The following is a 20,182-nucleotide window of genomic DNA, read 5'->3' on the forward strand; positions in this document are numbered from 1 at the left end:
TTGTTTGGTTTCTAAAAAAACCCGACTAAAACAAAACTAAAACCAAACAAGAATGTAATAAAACTCCATATTTTATAAACTATATTTATAAAGTTTAATTTTCACACTTTATATATATATATATATATATATATATATATATATATATATATATATATATATATATATGGAACGTATCCAGTGAGAACTGAATACGCTCCCTATATATATATATATATATATATATATATATATATATATATATATATATATATATATATATATATATATATATATATATATATATATATATATATATATATAGGAAGCGTATCCAGTGAGAACTGATATTTATGTGAGAAATGAAAACTATCAATATCGATCGTTTGATTTGATTAACGGCTATGATTTAAAAATCTCATGTAAAGAACACTTTACTTGATTTTTTTCTAGAATGGTTAATATTTTAAAGAAAATCATTTAAAGATATTCTTACCAAAAATATTTTTATTTGATTAAATTTTTATAAAAATATTGTGAAATATATTTATTATAATCAAAATGTATTTAGTATTTTTATTTTAAATTAAAATTCTCTAAGCTATGTATACATTTTCAAGACTAAAAATATACAAAAAAATAATGTAAACTTTAAAATAATAAGAAGTATAAATTTTATTAATAATTTTATTTGTATTTAAATTATATTCAATTAAAATTATATCATCTAATGTTTTTAAAAAATATTAGTTCTTACAAAATTAATATAATTTACAAAAAAAATTAACGTTTAATTCTTACATTTAACATTTTTAAAACAATATAAGAAGTCTTTCTTTTTAAAACAAAATATGCTACCGAATATTTGAAAAACAATTTAATCATTGCAATGGAAATTAATACGTAAAAATTTAACAATAATTATATAGAACAATGAAAATTAAATTGACCCCTTTAGAACAATTCATTTACCTAAATAAATTATGAAAAAATATAATTCTATAAACTATGAGATACAATTTTAGATAAGTTTTGTTTAAATTTAATTACAATCGGTATATATAATTTTAAAAATTACACTTTTAAATCATATACTTTAATTAAATTGTGATTAAAATATTTGGTAGCATGTTTTGTTTTAAAAAGAAAGACTTGTTATATTGTTTTAAAGATGTTAAATATAAGAATTAAACGTTAAATTTTTTTTATAAATTATATTAATTTTGTAAGAACTAATATATTTTAAAAAAAACACTAGATGATATAATTTTAATTGAATATAATTTAAATACAAATAAAATGATTAAAAAATTTATCCTTCTTATTATTTTAAAGTTTATATATATTTTTTAGTCTTGAAAAATATATATAGCTTAGAGAATTTTAATTTAAAATAAAAATACTAAATACATTTTGATTATAATAAATATATTTCACAATATTTTTATAACAATTTAATCAAATAAAAATATTTTTGGTAAGAATATCTTTAAATGATTTTCTTTAAAATATTAACCATTCTAGAAAAAAAAATCAAGCTAAAGTGTTCTTTATATGGAATTTTTAAATCATAGCCGTTAATTAAATCAAACGATCGGTATTGATAGTTCTCGTTTATTACATAACTATAAGTTCTCACTTGATAGGCTCCATATATATATATATATATATATATATATATATATATATATATATATATATATATATATATATATATATATATATATATATATATATATATATATATATATATATATAATATCTCAATTTTTTTTCTTTTCACAGTGGTCTAAATGTTGGATCAACCACTAGACCTGATGTTTAATATGTTGACAAATCAACTATCACAATCAAATCCTTTCTTAGATTTTGGCAAAAGTAATATCAATAATTAAACAAAAAAATATATATATATATCCTCAAGAAAGTTTGCATTCCAAATGAATTGTGTAGAAGAAAGTCAAAATTAAATATAGGTAATTGGATTGATCTTTCAACTTGCAATAACCCCTTCGTGAGCTAGCTGTGAAACAATCATTCAAATTTTACGTTGGCCTACTTTGACCTATTAGTAAAGCTAACAATAATTAAGCGACTGGTCAGATAAATAATGAAATTTTAAGTTGGTAATGTGAACAATAAAAAACCTTTATTTACTCCATCAATTTCAAAATGATTTTGCTAATGCAATAATATTATTATAAAACTATACATTTTTATTAAATTAATATGTTAAAAATAATGTATAGAATAATAATTTTAAAATACAATAAAAAATAATTATTATTATTATATTAAAAAGTGAAAAAAAATTCATTTTAAAACAAATATTTTTTCCTAAAGCAACAATAATTATGAGTTAGGAGAAAAGGTTTATATGTGTCATCCTCTAGGATATATTTGTTCTAAAAAACAAGGCGTGTTTCTTTGTAAGACACTATATGGTCCGAAACAAACACCTCAACTTGGTTTACTAAATTTCATAGTAGTATTTCTCAGATGAATTTCTCTTCTATAACTCATGATTATTCTCTTTTTACTCGAAAAACTAATTGTTAAGATACGAAAGACTAAGAGGCATTTGAATAAACCGTGTGTCTTGTAAAGCACTACAGAGACTATTATATATAGAGAGATTACAGCTAATTACATAATATAGTCGATGTGGGACTATTCTATATACAAATATTCTTAACACTATATTTACAAATATCAACACTCCCCCTCAAGCTAGAGCATATAAGTCAAAAGCACCAAGCTTGCCACATATATAATTAGTTCTGGGACTTCGCAGGGATTTTATAAATACATCTGCTAATTGATCATTGGAGTTGACAAAACTTGTAACAATTTCGCCTGATTCAATCTTCTCTCTGACAAAGTGACAGTCTATCTCAATATGTTTGGTTCTTTCATGGAAGACTGGATTTGAAGCAATGTGCAATGCAGCTTGATTATCACAAATAAGTGTCATTGATCTTGCTTCTTCAATTTGAAGTTCTTTGAGTAACTGTTTTAACCAAATGAGTTCGCATGTTGCCATTGCCATGGCCCTATACTCTGCCTCGGCACTTGATCTTGCAACTACATTTTGTTTCTTACTTTTCTAGGATATAAGGTTTCCTCCAACAAGTACACAAAACCCAGAAGTGGATCGTCTATCAATGGGTGACCCTGCCCAATCAGCATCAGAGTATCCAACTATCTGAGTATGTCCTTTATCTTCATACACGAGACCTTTTCCTGGAGCACACTTGATGTATCTCAGAATCCGGACAACAGCATCCATGTGTTCTTGGCAAGGAAAATTTAAGATGTGGCTTACCACACTAACTGCAAAAGAGATGTCCGGACGAGTGACTATGAGATAATTCAACTTTCCAACCAATCTCCTATACCTTCCTGGACCAGATAGAGGCTCCCCCTGATTGGGTAGCAATTTGACACTTGGATCCATAGGAGTATCAGCTAGTTTAGCGTTCAACAACCCTGTTTCTTGCAAAATATCCATAGCATATTTCCGCTGGGATATCACCAAGCCATCTTTAGATTGGGCCACCTCAATTCCCAAGAAATAGCGGAGTTTACCAAGATCTTTTGTTTGAAATTGATTCGAGAGATGTTGTTTCAACTGGAGTATTCCTTGATGATCACTGCCAGTTATCACAATATCATCCACATATACAATAAGATAGATACACCCTTGGGCAGAGTGACGATAAAACACAGAGTGATCAGCTTCACTATGGACCATACTAAACTGTTGTACTACAGTGTTGAATCTGCCAAACCAAGCTCTCGCAGACTGTTTAAGACCATAAAGAGACCTGTGTAGCCTACAAACCATTTGTGAGGACTCCCCCTGAGCAACAAACCCAGGTGGTTGCTCCATATATACTTCCTCTTCAAGATCACCATGTAAAAAGGCATTTTTGATGTCAAGTTGATGAAGAGGCCAATGTCGAATGGCTGCAATGGCTAGAAGAAGTCGAACATATGCCATCTTGGCTACAGGCGAGAAAGTATCACTATAATCCAACCCGAAAATCTGAGTGTATCCTTTGGCTACCAAGCGAGCTTTAAAACGATCAATCTTACCATCTGGACCAACATTCACTGTATAAAGTCAACGACAACCTACTAATGATTTCCCAGGGGGTAGATGAACCAGTTCCCAAGTACCACTGCTTTGAAGAGCACACATTTCGTCAATCATTGCTTGCCTCCACTCAGGGTGAGATAATGCTTCACCTGGAGTGTTAGGAATAGAAACAGAAGACAAAGAAGACAAGCAAGTATACTGCAAAGGAGAAAGACGATGATAGCATAAATCAATATAATGTGTAGAAGGATTTCGTGTTTGACGTATACCTTTTCGAAGAGCAAATGGAAGATCAGACTCAGGTTGCGAGATCGGATCCGGTGATGGCGAAGGCGTCGGAGGAGATTCTGCAATGACCTCAGGGACAGGTACTGCCTCAGGAATAGGTACGACAGAAGTGGGTTGGCGACGCTGATATGTTTGAAATGGGCGAGTAGTGGGAGGCTCAACCGTAAGGCTAGAATGGTGGGGGATAAGGGGAAATGAGAATTCTGGAAGAGGTGTAGGAGTACTTTCCTGAAAGGGTTCCGGAGTTACTTGGCTGGACTCGAAGTATGGAATTGACTCGATGAAGGTAACATCGGCCGATACGAGGTATCGTTGTAGAGTATGTGAGTAGCAACGATATCCCTTTTGGGGTCGATGATAACCAAGAAAGATACACTTTAGTGATAGAGCTGATAGTATATCAAGACCAGGGGAGATATTGTGTACAAAACACGTAGACCCGAAAACTCGAGGAGGAACTGTGTGAAGAGGAGAGTTTGGAAACAAGATTGAGTGAGGGATTTTATTATTAAGGACAGATGAGGGCATGTGATTAATGAGGTAACATGCCATGAGCACCGCATCCCCCCAAAACCAGAGAGGAACATTACCATGGAGAAGTAGGGTCCGAGTGGTTTCTACGAGATGCCGATTTTTACGTTCGGCTACCCCATTTTGTTGAGGTGTATGAGGACAAGATGTTTGGTGCAGAATACCATTGGATGACATAAAAATTTGAAATTGTTGAGATAAATATTTGCGTGCATTGTCACTTCTTAAGGTACGGATAGACAAGTCAAAAATAGAAAACAATTCTGATCTGTTCTTCATTAAAAATAGCCACGTGTAACGTGAAAAATCATCAATAAAAGTGACAAAATACCTAGACCCAAAGGTAGACTCAGTACGCGAAGGACCCCAAACATCGGAGTGAACTAAAGCAAAAGGGGACGCAGCCCGTTTATTGAATCGATTGGGAAAGTGACTATGAGTATGTTTCCCTAACTGATAAGACTCACAATGTAAACTAGATAATTTAGATAAGCTGGACACCATCTTTTGGAGCTTGGGAAGACCTGGATGACCTAACTGCGCGTGTATAATGAGTGGAGAATCTGTGGCAGAGCATGTGGTGGATGACGCAGAGAAGTAGTAGAGGCCTTGAGACTCACATCTGACGCCAATCGTCTTCCCTGAACTCCGATCCTGCAAAGTAACAGCACTATTAGTAAAGGTGATAGAACAATTAAGGGCACGAGTTAAACGACTGACTGACAGTAAATTAAACGGACAATTATGTACATATAGGACAGAAGTAACAGAGAGAGATGGTAGGATTTGAACAGTACAAATCCCTTGGGATTGGGTTTGAGAACCATTTGCGGCGGTTATACTAGGTAAGAAACCAGAGGTAGAGATGGAAGAGAAAAAACCTTTATTACCGGTAACATGATCAGACGCACCAGAATCGAGGACCCAAGGACCAAGAGGAGATGATTGAGAGAGGCAAACAGATGAATTACCAATGTGTGCAACCGAAGCCGTGGAACCAGAGTTCTGATTAGTCTTACACCATCTGAGAAAATCGTCGTAGCTTGGCGTAGGATTTTGAAGTGAAGGTGAAGTCTGCATAGTATCGGGATAATCAATTTGAGCTGCATTTACCTGACGTGGAGGTCTGCCATGCAGCTTCCAGCAACGGTTGATAGTATGCCCAAGCCAATTACAATGGTCACACTTGGGACGAGGTTTAGAGTTGGATGACCCTCCTCGAAGGCAATTTTGATTGTTTCCAAAAGATGCAAGGGCAGCAGTGTCACCTGGTGTTGGAGCAGCAATAGATGGAGGAGAAATCGGACCAAACTCATGAGGTGTAGCCAAGCGCAATAGTTGTTCACTAACTGTATCATAGCTAGGAACAATAGTACCTGATAAAATCTGGTTACGAACGAATTCGAGTTCTGATGGTAGTCCTTTAAGTGCCATGACCATGAAATATTTACTCTGTTGTTCGGCATGAGCTGTTGCATCTTTTGTGTAAGGCATGAGGGTTTCATAACTTGCTTTCAAGGCATCAAGCTTACTCAGATAAGCTTGCACATCCATATTTTCCAACGTCAGTGTGTTGAGTTTGTGGATGACACTGTATAAAGAGTGAACGTCGTTGGAAAAGACTTTCTTGGCCTTTTCCCATACCTCATAACAAGTGGAGTAGGCTTGGTACTGAGCTAGGAGGTTAGGTGCTATGGAAAACCACAACACAGTACACAGAGAGGCATCATTTTTCTTCCATTTAGCGAGTTTGTCGGTTGCAACGGCAGACAATTTTATGGTTAAGTGCTCTTTAAATCCCTGACCGTGAAACCACATATCGACAGCACGAGCCCATATGTTATAGTTTGCTGATCCGGTTAGTTTCTCACATGGGATTAGAGGAACTTTAGTAAACGAGTATCCCATAGCTTCAAGTTAACAAGAACGGGGCTGTTTGAACTGGAGGGTAGATTTTTGCGAGTCGGAAGAATAAACCGAGAGCGGATCTGCGATCAGAGAACAAAACTGAGCCAAAAAAATTTTTTTTTGATGAACAGTGTCGCGGTGATGAACAATACCAATATAGTCGCCGAAAAAAAAAAGGTAAACCGGAGTGATGACACGGTTTGCAGAAGGAAATTTCTCACCGGAAGACAGTAGGTCAACCGGGTAAAACACGGCGAAGAATTTCCTCTTAGTAGGCTCTAGATACCATGTTAAAAAATGTGGCTAGGCCTAACTCAACCCTACAAAACCGGCTTGTAGGGTGAGGATTGCCCCCACTTATAAGGACATGTTCAGGCCATATATTGTCTGATGTGGGACTCTCAACACACCCCCTCACGCCCAGGACTAGGCAATTGGAGCGTGGAAATAAATGGTGGGTGGCCCGATAGCGGAAACCATAGAAGGTGGCCCACCGGATCTTAAACGAGGCTCTGATACCATGTTTAGATACGAAAGACTAAGAGGCATTTGAATCAACAGTGTGTCTTGCAAAACACTACGGAGACTTTATTATATATAGAGAGATTACAGCTAATTACATAATATAGTCGATGTGGGACTATTTTATATACAAATATTCTTAACACTATATTTACAAATATCAACACTAATAATAGCAATATTGTCTTGCTTTCTTTATGTCGATGACATGATTATCATTGGTGATGAATCTATTGGAATTGAAGAGCTCAAAATAATTTGTGTCAAAATTTTGAGATGAAGGATCTTGAACCATTAAGTTACTTTCCAAGGCTTGAAGTTTTATCTTTGAGCGATAGATTGTTTGTCTCACAAGCTAAGTATGTCTCTTATCTTGTCTCTTGACAAGCCTTGTTAATTGTAAAATTGAATACACTCCTCTGGATTTGATTTACAGTGCAACATGGTATTGTGCTTGACAATGTCACTCTTTATTAGTAGCTCGTAAGAAGTTTAATTAACCTAACAGTTACTTGGCCAAAATATCTCATATGATGTTGACCTGGTTAGTCAGTTCATGGCTTTGCCACGAACCACCTATTATGTTGCTTTCCTCAAGATTATTTGATATATTAAAGGTAGTTTATTGTCTTTATTACTTAGATGCATCCTCGTTGATTCTTAGAACATACTTTAATGCAGTTTGGCTTAGCAAGAAATAAATTTTGATAACTCGTTTTAGCAATGAAGAAAAATATCACGCTTTTGCTGATACTATCTATCTTAATTGACATATAATCATGTTAGGATCAATTAGTCTTGATTTTTATTAATTTCGTTTTTCTCTGTCTCTAATCCTTCAATATAAATAAGAATACATACATATACATGAAATATCCTATGCATATATAAATAATTATCATATTTTCTTGAGCTTCTATAATAGGTAAAAAAGTTTTGGGAAATAGAAAAATAACAAAAAAAATATTTATATGGGTTTATTGTCAACATAATACACTTAATATAACTTTTCCATCTTGAGAACTTTTTTTTAAAACAATCTCATGTATTAAAAATTAAGGGTGGCAAAACGAGTCAGATCCACCAGGCATGCATGTTTTATCCATTTTTTTTGGCGGAGCAGGTCAAAAATTTATGTCTACACTATAGCGGTGAATTTGGTGAGACTAGAGTCATGGGAAGACTTAGCTCATTTTAAACAGAGTCGCCACCGCACTTTATTGTTTCCAAAAAAGGAATGGGTGAAAGAGCGAATAAAACCCACATAGGTTTTTAAAATCAAAACTAATAAACTTATCAGAGTTCTGGCTACGGAGGGTTTGTTATACAAGGGGAAGGTTTTAAGCACCCCTCATATCCATGGTACTCCATGAGAACCTCTTTGTTTTTATGTTATTATCTTTTGTTTATAAATAACCTTTTTTTTTTTTGTGAAAAACCTATGTGAAAAACTTGTTTGAAATAGAGGGTGGGGATGGGAAGAGAATGTTTTGAAAGTGGGCTCGATAAGATATCGCATCTTAGGCCTACATACCCCTTAAGTGCCATAGGGAAGTCAGAGCTTCTGTAGTTCCTCTTTTTTAAAAAAGGAAAAAAAAAAAGGCCAAAGTGGCCAAAATCTTTTGGGTGTGAGCTTTAAAATACTCACAAGTTTTTAAAAGAGGGTTAAGCTTTAAAATACTTAACAAGTTTGAAAGAAGATTAGGCTTTAAAATACCTAATAAGGGTTAAGCTTTAAAATACTTAACAAGTTAAAAAAGGGATTAGGCTTTAAAATACCTAATAAGTTTTAAAAGGTTAAGCTTTAAAATACTTAACAAATTTTAAAACAAATCAAAGAAGGACCAAGCTTTAAAATACAAGGTCAATGGGTTAAGAGAAGTTTCACCTGGAATAATTCATCTCTTAACACCAAGGTTTAAAAACAAGATCAATGGATCAAGAATAGTTTCATCGGGAATAATTCTATTCTCAATACCAAGGCTTCAAAACAAAAGGGTTTTTGGCTAAACTTTAACGATACTAAACCATAAACAAGTGAAAAGCCTTAAAATACTTTGAACAAACATAGAAGAGATTGGAAAAGAATTTAAGTACCTTGACAATTTAGTCAATATAATTCTCATCCTTTGGATAAAACATCAAGCTTAAACAATTAACAATAAATACCTCATGTATGTATAAGAACAAACAAGTGAGTGTTAACAAGCAAGAGATAAATGTATCTAAACCCTTGGATTCAAATCATGTATGAATGATGAATGATTAATGTGATGATTAAACATTGGGTTAGATAAACAAAAATAATAATAACAAGTACAAATCACATGGATATAAAATCAACAAGTATATGTACAAGACAAGGTTTAACATCTAAGTACAAAGCATGGATTAGAAAATCAACAATTATGTACAAATATTAATAATTAAGTACAAGACATGGATTAAAATCAACAAGTGTGTACAAAGATAAACATGGATAAACAAAGATCAACATGTTGCAAATTTTTTGGTTAGGGTTTTAAACCTAAGACTTTTAAAATTAGGGTTTTCAAATTAGGGTTTTTAAATAAACTTCTAAACCTAATTGATTTTAATTGTTAAATGCCAAATTCTTTAAGAGAGTTGGTCTAAGGGTACATGATAAAGTCAATGACATGATAAAGAACAGAAGATCTGCATCTTCTTCATGAAGACAACATCATCACCATCAATGGTGATTTTTGAACTTCATCAAATCTCAACCAATTTTCACAAAATAAAACCCCAACATGATCAGCATGAACATACGAACTTAACCATATAATTAACACAAATTTAAATTCACTTAAACACACGAATTTTCTAGAAATGAGTATGAACCCTAAAATTGAAATTTAAAATTAAACTCTTAATATGAAGAATCAATGATCAGAACCTTAGGGCTATATATCAATCAACATGTAAAACAGATCACTTTGGTAACAAGAAGCACATAAATTGAGCTCCTTTTGAGGGAGCTCGAAATCAAGTCACATACCTTTTAAAATGGAGGTCTGGAGAGCAATGTAGTGGACTTGGGAATTCCTCAAGGACTCAAACAGCTTCTATGAACCTCGGGAAAGCTATTGCAATGCTTATAACTCTTTGATTGTACCTGCAAAACAAAACTCGATTTCCACTTGGAGGAGAAAAATTTATGGTTAGTGTGCTATAGAAATGATGTTCCAGATGCAAAATAGAAGTTTGATTAGCTTCTATATGATGTTTGGAAGCTATTAAACTCAAAAGGCCTCAAAACGCACGAGCAAAACTTGATTTCCAAACTTTGGTTCAAAGGTTCTTTAAAATGAAAATTTGAAGGGTGATTTTGGATTGCAGGTGTTTGGCAAGTGTTTACGGGTTCTGAATAGCTTCAATATGGTAAATAGAAGCTATTAGAATAATTGGTTTGGTTTGAAAGTGTTTGGTTTGAAAAATGACAAGTTATGAGCTTAAAGAAAGCTTTAATGGAGTGAAAAATGTGATTTTTGGTTTGGAAGTGTTTGAAATGCTAAGAGAGGTATGGTCAGCTTCTAATTGATGTTTAGAAGTTGTTCAAACTCTTGTTTGACACCCAGAACTTGTAGAACAAGAATTCACTATAAAAGTGAAAAGAAGAGAAAATGGAGAATTTCAAGTGACTATGGACTTGGAGAATTCTGGTGTCAGGGATGCAATGAATAATGCCCTCTATTTATAGGCAAGATTTAGGGTTTGTGGAGGGAAAAATCTCAGATATTTGAAGCTCCCATGTGAATTTGTACTTAGTTGCTTATTTGTGAAGAAATGAGAAAATTGGAGTTCCAATGGCAAGGTACAAGTTCAAGCATGCTTTCATGACTTTATTATGAGTTTGGAGAGCTTGCTTGTGGTGTTAAATTTGCTTTTGGTGCAGAAGAGACATTGTAGTGGCTCAAGGAGTGGACTTTGCTAGAGTGGAAGTCATGACTTTAGTCCATAAATGGCATGAATTTTGAACAAAGCTTAGAACACTTGGTCCATAGCTCAAAAGCAAGTGAAATCATTTGAGTTTGGCCACTTGAACAAGTTAAAATGGTTGTACTTGAGAGATTCTTTCAGATTTGCAAGGGTTTTGGATTTGGTTTTTCACTTTCTTCATAAAGCTTCGTCATTTCAAGTATTCATGGTGCCATATTGACAAAATCATATCTCATGAATGGAGCCATGGATTTTCATGCTACTTAGCTCTTTGGAAAGCCCTTGTTACATACTTCAATCGAGTAGTTAAAATTTTCCTCAAAATCCTTTTGGATCTTGGAGAAAAATGGACTTAAAGTGGAGGAAAAACTAGGTAAAACACTTAGAAAATTTTCTAAGTTTTTTGAACATAAACCTTGCTTGCTCAAAATCACTTATAAATAATCACTTTTTGCCAAAATGTGATGCTGACAAAATGATTTTTATTTGAAGAGATCTACAACTTTTATGTTGGAAGTTTTTTTAGTTGTGTAGGTGAAATTTTGAGATCCATGAACTAGGTCAAAATGTACTTAAAAAACCCTAGTTTGACTTTTGTTGAATTTTTTATTCTTGATGAATTCTTTGAATTTTCCTTGATCAAATGTCTTCAATATCTATATGATAATGTTTTGGGCCCTTAAAAGTCCATGGTTGACTATTTTCCTCAAAATTCAAAGGTTGACTTGTACAGTTGACTTTTTCCAAATAAATGGTTGTCTTGTGATTTCCAAATGAATCAGGCTCTCCTCTTCAAATGAATGATGTGAATGGACTATAATGTTAATTTGGATGCCCTTGAATCATATTTTGAGTCTTGGAACCATCTCCTATTAAAAGTCAACCCTCTAGTGGAATTAGGTCAAAAACCCTAATTAGAGCTTCTGATGAACTTGAAGGTGATTGATCTTGTATTGAACCAACCATCTTTGGGCTTTGATTTTGATTGGAGAACTCCTTTGAATCATATAAGAATGTAGAATTTATTTGTGGGCATCAAAACCCTAATTTGTTCCTTCTTCTCTTGATCTGTCTCCTGTCTTAGGACACAAGCAACAAACAGCATTTTTTTGTATTTTTGGTTAGAAAATGATAAATGCATGATGATAATGATGACAATGATGATCCTAATATTTAAGCTATGGTGGGATCTCAGTGGTCAAAAATTTGGGCGCAACATACACCCTCTAATATGTTTGTTCCATCCTACTAGTTTTTTGCAGGTTTTTGTGGGTGCAGATGTTGACAAAAAAATTTGAAATTTTTATTTATAGGGGTGAAAGACTCGCATAACCATCCCACCCACCCCACCCTCATTTTTTTACGAAGCATACCAAAGTTGTTTTCCTGCACCCTTAACCATGTATGTTCTATGTAACACCCCATATTTTCCATTTTAATTTAATTAAGATTTAAATTAATTATTGGAAATTAATTGGCATTTTATTGGAATTATTTAAATATTATGAATAAAGAAGTTATTGGGCTTGTGTTGTAGTTAGTAAAGAGGGGGTGTGATGGTTGGGCCTTTTTACTAAAGTTTATTCTATTTTTCATAAAATAGAATAATTGTGGAAAAAAGAGAAATTAGAACCAATTTTGGAGGAAAAAAAAGAGAAGAACGTGAAAGAAGCAGAGAAAGGAGAAGAAGAGGAAGAGCTTTCAAGGGATTTTAACCAAGGTAAGGGGGGACCCTTCCAGTTAATCTCTATTATGTGATTATGGGCAATAGAATAGATTGGTATATGATTCGATTCAATTGGGTATATTGGGATTGAAATTTTTAGGTTTAGGAATGTTATAATTGATGAATTTGCATAAATTGTTGGTTAATAATGTATTGTATTGATGTATGATAATGTATTACGATGTAATTGATGATTATATGTCTGTAATTGGTGTTTAGAATCGATTTTGGGTTGAGGATATGTGAAATTGCAGGTCTGTCGTAGACCTGAGAATCTGCAGAATCGCACGTGCGCTAAGCGGAGCTAGGCTCGCTAAGCGGATACTGATTGTTTTTCAAAAAATAAAAGGGCTCGCTGAGCGGAGCCAGTCCACTAAGCGGAGGTCCCAATGTGGTTCGCCTCTAGGATGCTTCGCTTGAAGTGGGGTTGTTAAATTTTTACCCCATAAGCGCGCTAGTGGTCGCTAAGCAGACCCAGTAGTGCAGAAAATTATTGGAACTTTGAAATAGCGTATCTTTTGATCCGTGTATCCTTTCTTAGTGCTGTTTTAGGCGTTGTAAAGAAAAGTAAATATTTTATATGAAGAATTGGGAGATGGGCAGTGGTCCGACTTATTTTTAGAATTGATTTAATTGCTTTGTGAAATGAAATATTGTGCATATGTGTGATTGAGTGAATATGGCAATGTTTCGGTGTGATGATAGATGAATGGTGGTTATTGTTATGGTTATTATGATTAATGTGTAAATGATTGAATGATTGTGCGAACATGTACATACTTTGTCGGTGATAAAAATGGTGAGTTATGGTGAGACGATGTGGTGCATCGGATCGATGATGTTTTTAAGTATGCTATATGTGTGCATTCATTCATATGCATTCGGTGATGGATCCCGGTGATGATTGGATCGATGGTGAACATAATTTCCATTGTGTGGAATTTGTGTCGGTTGGGCCGTATCTCGATGAGGTTTAGATCGGTCAGGTGGATTATTTCCACGGTTTATTGGTACCACATGCATAGTGTCAGTTGGTCATATGCATTGATGTTATAACATGATTAAATGATTTCAGTGTTATGTTTGTTGTGTGTTTATTGTGGTTGATGAATGATGATTGAAATATGAATATATGACAAATTGGGTGAATGATATGCATTGATGTTATAACATGATTAAATGATTTCAGTGTTATGTTTGTTGTGTGTTTATTGTGGTTGATGAATGATGATTGAAATCTGAATATATGACAAATTAGGTGAATGATATATTATGATGTTTTGTTGTTTATGAATGCATAACATTGGTTAATTGTGAATGAGACTCACCCTTACTTGTTGACATTTTCAGATTGAGGAGTAGCGGCATTAGTGCTCGGTGAGGATGACTCGTAGAGTTTATGTGTTATTTTGGGTAGTGTTGGTCATGCTCTGATCTTGTAACACTGAGGAACGATAGTTTTAGAGTTTTATGAGATTCCTCTATTTTAATTGGCGTTGGATTTTATTTCCATTGGTTGTATTGGCGATGTTTTATTTCTGTTGTGATGAACATGATTATGTTTTGATAATTCGTTTCCTAATGAAGCATGACTTAAGACTAAGGATGGTTTTTTATTGTTTTTAAATAATTGTGGCTCCCTTGTTTCATGTTTTACTCTGATTTATCTATTAATTGTCGCAGGGTTTAGAAGGGTGTTACATTCTACCCCGTCCAAATTTTTTTGCGGACTTTTGCATAATAATTTAAATAGAGCGGGAATATTTGTTTGCCGCCCTTACCAAAAACCATTAGAATATATTTCGGTCAACATGACTATATTTTCGTCTTTTCAAAATATCTAGCTTAGTATGGTAAAAGCTTTTAAAAATCAAGGGCAAATCTACATGTAGGTATGGTGTAGCCACAATGGATCTTTCGTTTTTCTTTTTATATATATATATATATATATATATATATATATATATATATATATATATATCACTTTTTTCTCTCTCTCACAACATTTTCTTTTTCTATTCCTCTCAAACCCCACCATCTTCAATGCTTGTCTCTTCCTCTCATATTTGTTAATCCAATCATTCTTTATTTTTCTTTAATTTTCTCACTTGGCTTGGTTGCATTTATTTATGGGTGATTTAAAATCAAATTTAAAGTGAGTACTTCAATTTTTCCTTATTCTTTTCTCCTTTTTTGTTGAACCCTTAAACACCAATTTATTTTAAAAAAAAATCAATTTTTCCAATTTCTCATAAATTGTTTTCTAAGTAATCAATCGATTTTATTGTTATCTTTATAGTACGAATAACTAATTTAAATGGTTTCATTATTTTCTTTATAGGATGAAGAAATTTTTTCCTGTGCTTTTAGAGACAAAGTTACTTCTTCGACTAATTTAGAAGAATCAGAAACTCAACATCCAAGTGAGACTATTAAATTTGTTGATTATAAATTGTTGGAAACAGATCCAAGAATAAGGCCTCCAATTTCAAGCTATCATCTTGACATCCCAAATGAGGTAAGGAAATTTTATTTAAAAATAGGTCGTTATCAACCTCCTCAGAATTTCGTTTACCCTTGGTCTGTTCAAGGTAAACAAAGACGTCGATTTTGTAAAAATTGGTTTGATTTGTATAATTGGATTGATTATATTGAATCTAAGGATCTATCTTTTTTTGCCATATTTTTTGTTTAAGAATGTCTCTAAATATGGGAGAGATCACTTTGTAACAGAGGTTTTGGTGAATGGAAGAATTCTCAAAGACTGGCTAATCATGCTACATCTTTCAATAGTCATGATGATTGTGTGCATGTGAGTTACGCTCTCATGAACTCAAATCAAAGTATTAAGGTTGCGTTTGTTAATCAAACTATATAAATCAATTTCAAATATTGTGTCTGTGTGAACACATCTCTTATAGAAACTAAGTTTCTTTTGAGGTGGGGCATGTTGTAACATCCCGATTTTTATTAATATTTTTATTAATTATATTAGTAATTATATAATTTGGTGTTTTTAATAATTACTTATTTATTTAGTTATTATGTGATATAATAATTATTTAAGTATTTAATTATGTGAGTGCTTATGTTGTTTGATTTAATTGAGTTATTAGAGAGATATAACTAAATGGGCCTAAGTGATAGAAACATAATGGATGGATTGGTGGGTTAAGCCCAATTGACATAAGTGAGATAGTAAGAAAAGGTTAGGGTTTTAGAGGTTCCTATTTTCATTTGGAGGAAAAGATAGGAAGAAGAGAAAAGAGGCAAGAGGGAAGAGAATAATGGTGGAAGAGAAAAGCTAGAAGAAACCCCATTTTCGCAGCTATGTTTCAGCAAAGAGTCACCTTAGTAAAACGGACGTATCTCTCAATCCAACCGTTGGATCATTGCGGTACTTGGACACAACGTTCCTGACCCATAGAGGTAAGTTCTGACCGGAGCGATTTTGATTTTGAGGGTTTTAAGTTCGTCCGATAAGCTGATTTCCGAACTGGTTTTTAGGTGTGTCTCCAAATGATGTTAGAAAGGATTTCTTTTGGAGAAAAGCTTAGAGCTATGGTGAAAGAGTCCATATTTACCAAGGTAAGGGTGGGGTTCTTTCATGCTAAAGGGTTGTATGATAGTATGTTATGGTGGGTTTGATTCTATACTTTGATATCCATGTTCTTCTATGTTGCAATTTTGGGTATTTGATGATTTGTTGGAATGTGATGATATAAATGTGATAAGTTGTGTGCAATTGATAATCTATGTGTATTAGATTGTTGTGTTTGTTGTGGGTAAACCATTGATAGTGAAATAATGAGTTTTGTTGTAGAATTGAAAAATAATTGAATAGAAATATAATAGTTGAATTGAAATTAATATAGTTTTATTATTAATTGGATAATTAAATTATTAGTTGAATTGATTCCAATAAGTCTATGTGATTGGAATATACTTGGACTTGGACCAATTATTCGATTTATCGGTAAATTATGGTATTTTGAGAAATTGACCGTAATTGTGTTTTGGTTGAATATTCAAGTTGAGAATAATATATTGTTATGCCAATGATGTTGTTTTGATAATTAAGATTATTTCCAATTGATTTAGTTGATGATTGAAAGCCGATTTGATTTACTTGATATATTGGCATATTGAGATTATTTTGCGAACTGACCAAAAATTGTGATTTTGGTTTGGATGCCTTTGTTGCGAATAATGTTGTGATTGCCAATATGATTATTATTGTGCACTATTATGTGATTAACCTTATAGTATGAATCCTAGTTAATTGTCGTTAGTTTAGTGGATTATGATGATAATTGCGATGACTGTGTTAATATGTGAAATTGAGTAATTGTGCCGATGTGCCAAAACATGATGATAATTGTAATGATCTTGATGATATGCGAATTGTATATTTGTGACGATTTTGTGAATACGTGATGTTGTATATATTTGTGAGGATGATTTTGTGACTAAGTGAAGATGAAATATTATGGTGACGTGAATTACCTCGTATAAATGGTAATTGATTGTGATATAGGCTTATGCCTCGTGACGATATGTGATTGTGATGAGTATGTTGTGTTGTCTTGTTTTTCGAGTCACATTTCATATGCATACTATGTGACGGCCTGGATTGGCAAACTAGTGACGAAGGCTTATGCCTTGTGCCTCTGAATTGGGCAATTGGTGACGGGGGCTGATGCTCCGATTGGTACCACATGCATATGCACAGTTGAGTCGCATATTGAGTCGCATTTTGAATTATTGTGTTTATGAAGTGAATGCTATGATGTGTGAATGCATAGTTTGCGAAGTTGAATTCATTTGATATGAATTGTTGATGTGTGTAGATGTGATATATGTAAATGAAACGTATATGATGAGAATGCGAATATATATGTATTAATGATATATGTATATATGTGGAATATATGAACCATGTTTTGCCATTGTTGATAGTTGTATTAATTTACGTTGTAATTATGAAGTGTATGTTATTATGTACTTGAATGACATACTTGTAAACTTGAATACATTGTTATAGTTGATAGTTAACATTATTGTTGTGATGCAAATTGCTTATATTGAGAAGTGGTGAATTGTGTATGATTTTACCTTTGCTATATTTATTATCATACTTTCCTTTATAATGTTTGATATCTCACCCCTTCTGCTGATGTTTCCCCTACCATGGGAAATGGGCAGGTACTCAAGTATAGCTATGGAACTTTGTAGCTTCATCGTGTCCGGTTGGTGTGTCGCTCTGATACGTAGCACTCGGGGGTTGTCTATATTGTTGTTTCTATGTTGTTCATGTTTTAGTTGTTGAGTTCCAAATTGGATAATGAGAAGTACTATGATGTTTGAAGTTGTTTCCGATTAAATAAGATAATTTGTTTATAAAGCCGAATGTTATGATTCTGCTGCATATTAAAATGAAGTTGGTTTGTCTAAGAGCTGTTATAAGTTGTTTTGTGCTTCTCTGAGATTAAAGTGCTATGTATCTGTTTATGAGTTGTTTATATGAAGTAAATGTGATATCCCAAATGCTTGTTGATAATTTTTAAAATACTCTGATTTCTTGCATGATATTTTCGGGTAGAATCTGGGATGTTACACATGTCATTTAGAGGGAGTGACAAGTCCTTAAGTCTTTATTTAAGGGTCATTTCTTGAGTTGGTGGACACTCTAAAGGAAATTAACCTAGACATAACTACTGTAATATATTGTGCTCCGGGAATAACTTTATGACTTCCATTAAGATTCAAAAGGATCTTGTTGCTGATTTTGCATGTGAAACAACTCAACAAATTGTATGTAATATTTATGATGATGTGTTTTGTGTTTAGGTTGATGAATCTAGTGATGTTGCTGGAAAAGAACAAATGTATGTTGTTATTCACTATGTTAATAGTGAAGAATTGGTAAAAGAAAGGTTTCTTGGTATTGTAAATGTTAAAGAAACAAGTTCTAAGTCACTTAAGGAGGCACTCGAGAACTTGTTGTTTATTAATTGATTATGGGGTAAGGATATGACGGAGCTAGCAATATGCGAGATAAATTTGGTGGTTTGAGAACTTTAATTCAAAATGAAAATCCATCTGCTTATTATGTGCATTGTTTTGCCCATCAACTTTAATTGGTACTTGTTGCATGCTCTAAGTCTCTTAAGTATGTTAGTGGTTTTTTCGGTAAGGTCAATATGCTTGTTAATTACATACATTCGTCTAAAAAGAGACAAGAATTTCTCCGGGACAAACAAGTATCTCAATTTTCTAAACTGGTTGAAAAGGGCCAGATAGAGAATGGTAATGGATTAAATCAAGAATCATCTGTTGTTAGAGCGGGCGACACTCGTTAGGGTTCCCACTTTAGGAATCTCACTAGTTTGATGACTTTATATGGTGCCATTTTGAAGCTACTTGAAGAATTCAGGAAGGATACATCATTTGAAAAATATGGTGAAACTATGCTTTTGCTAGAGGTGCTTCAGCCCTTTGATTTTATCTTCATGTTATACATGATGGTTGAAATTTTAGGATTTACAAATGATTTTAGTGTAGTGCTACAAAAGCGTGATCAAGATCTTTTGAATACTTTATCACTTGTTAAAGCTACCAAACAAGAATTATAAGAAACGAAGAATGATGGATGGGAAGAACTTATTTCTATGGTTATGGAAATTTGCAATAAGCATGATATTGATTGCCTAATATGGATGCACCGTATGTGAAAGGGAAGAAACCTAGAAGACATGCTACAACTTCTAGTGTTTCTAATTTGCATCATTATAAGCATGATTGTTTGCTTAGTGTTTTAGATTTGCAGTTGCATAAGCTCAATGCTAGGTTTGATGAAGAGAATACTGAACTTTTACAATATGTTTCATGTTTGAATACATTGTCGTCATTTGCAGCTTTTGATGGGAAAAAAACATTGAGCATGGTTGAATTTTATCCAAATGATTTCGTAGATCTGCCGGAAGTGGTGGTGCAACATCAGCTTTAAAATTATGTTATAAATGTTTGATGTGACCCATAATTTGCAAAGTTAAATGATCATCTTGTGACTTTTATAGAAATAAGTGTTCTTATAACAATTAACAATGATGTTATTTTAACTCATTTTCAAGAAATGGATAGTAGACAATTTTCATTGTAAATGC

At 33.1% G+C, this 20,182-nt stretch overlaps 1 pseudogene; it reads left to right on the top strand.

The window, feature by feature from the left end:
- Positions 1-18,764: 18,764 nt before the first annotated feature.
- Positions 18,765-20,025, top strand: LOC131650207 (uncharacterized; annotated as a pseudogene).
- The last annotated feature ends 157 nt before the right edge of the window (positions 20,026-20,182 follow it).

The sequence above is a fragment of the Vicia villosa genome, linkage group LG2, assembly GCF_029867415.1.
Source record: "Vicia villosa cultivar HV-30 ecotype Madison, WI linkage group LG2, Vvil1.0, whole genome shotgun sequence".
NCBI lineage: Eukaryota > Viridiplantae > Streptophyta > Magnoliopsida > Fabales > Fabaceae > Vicia > Vicia villosa.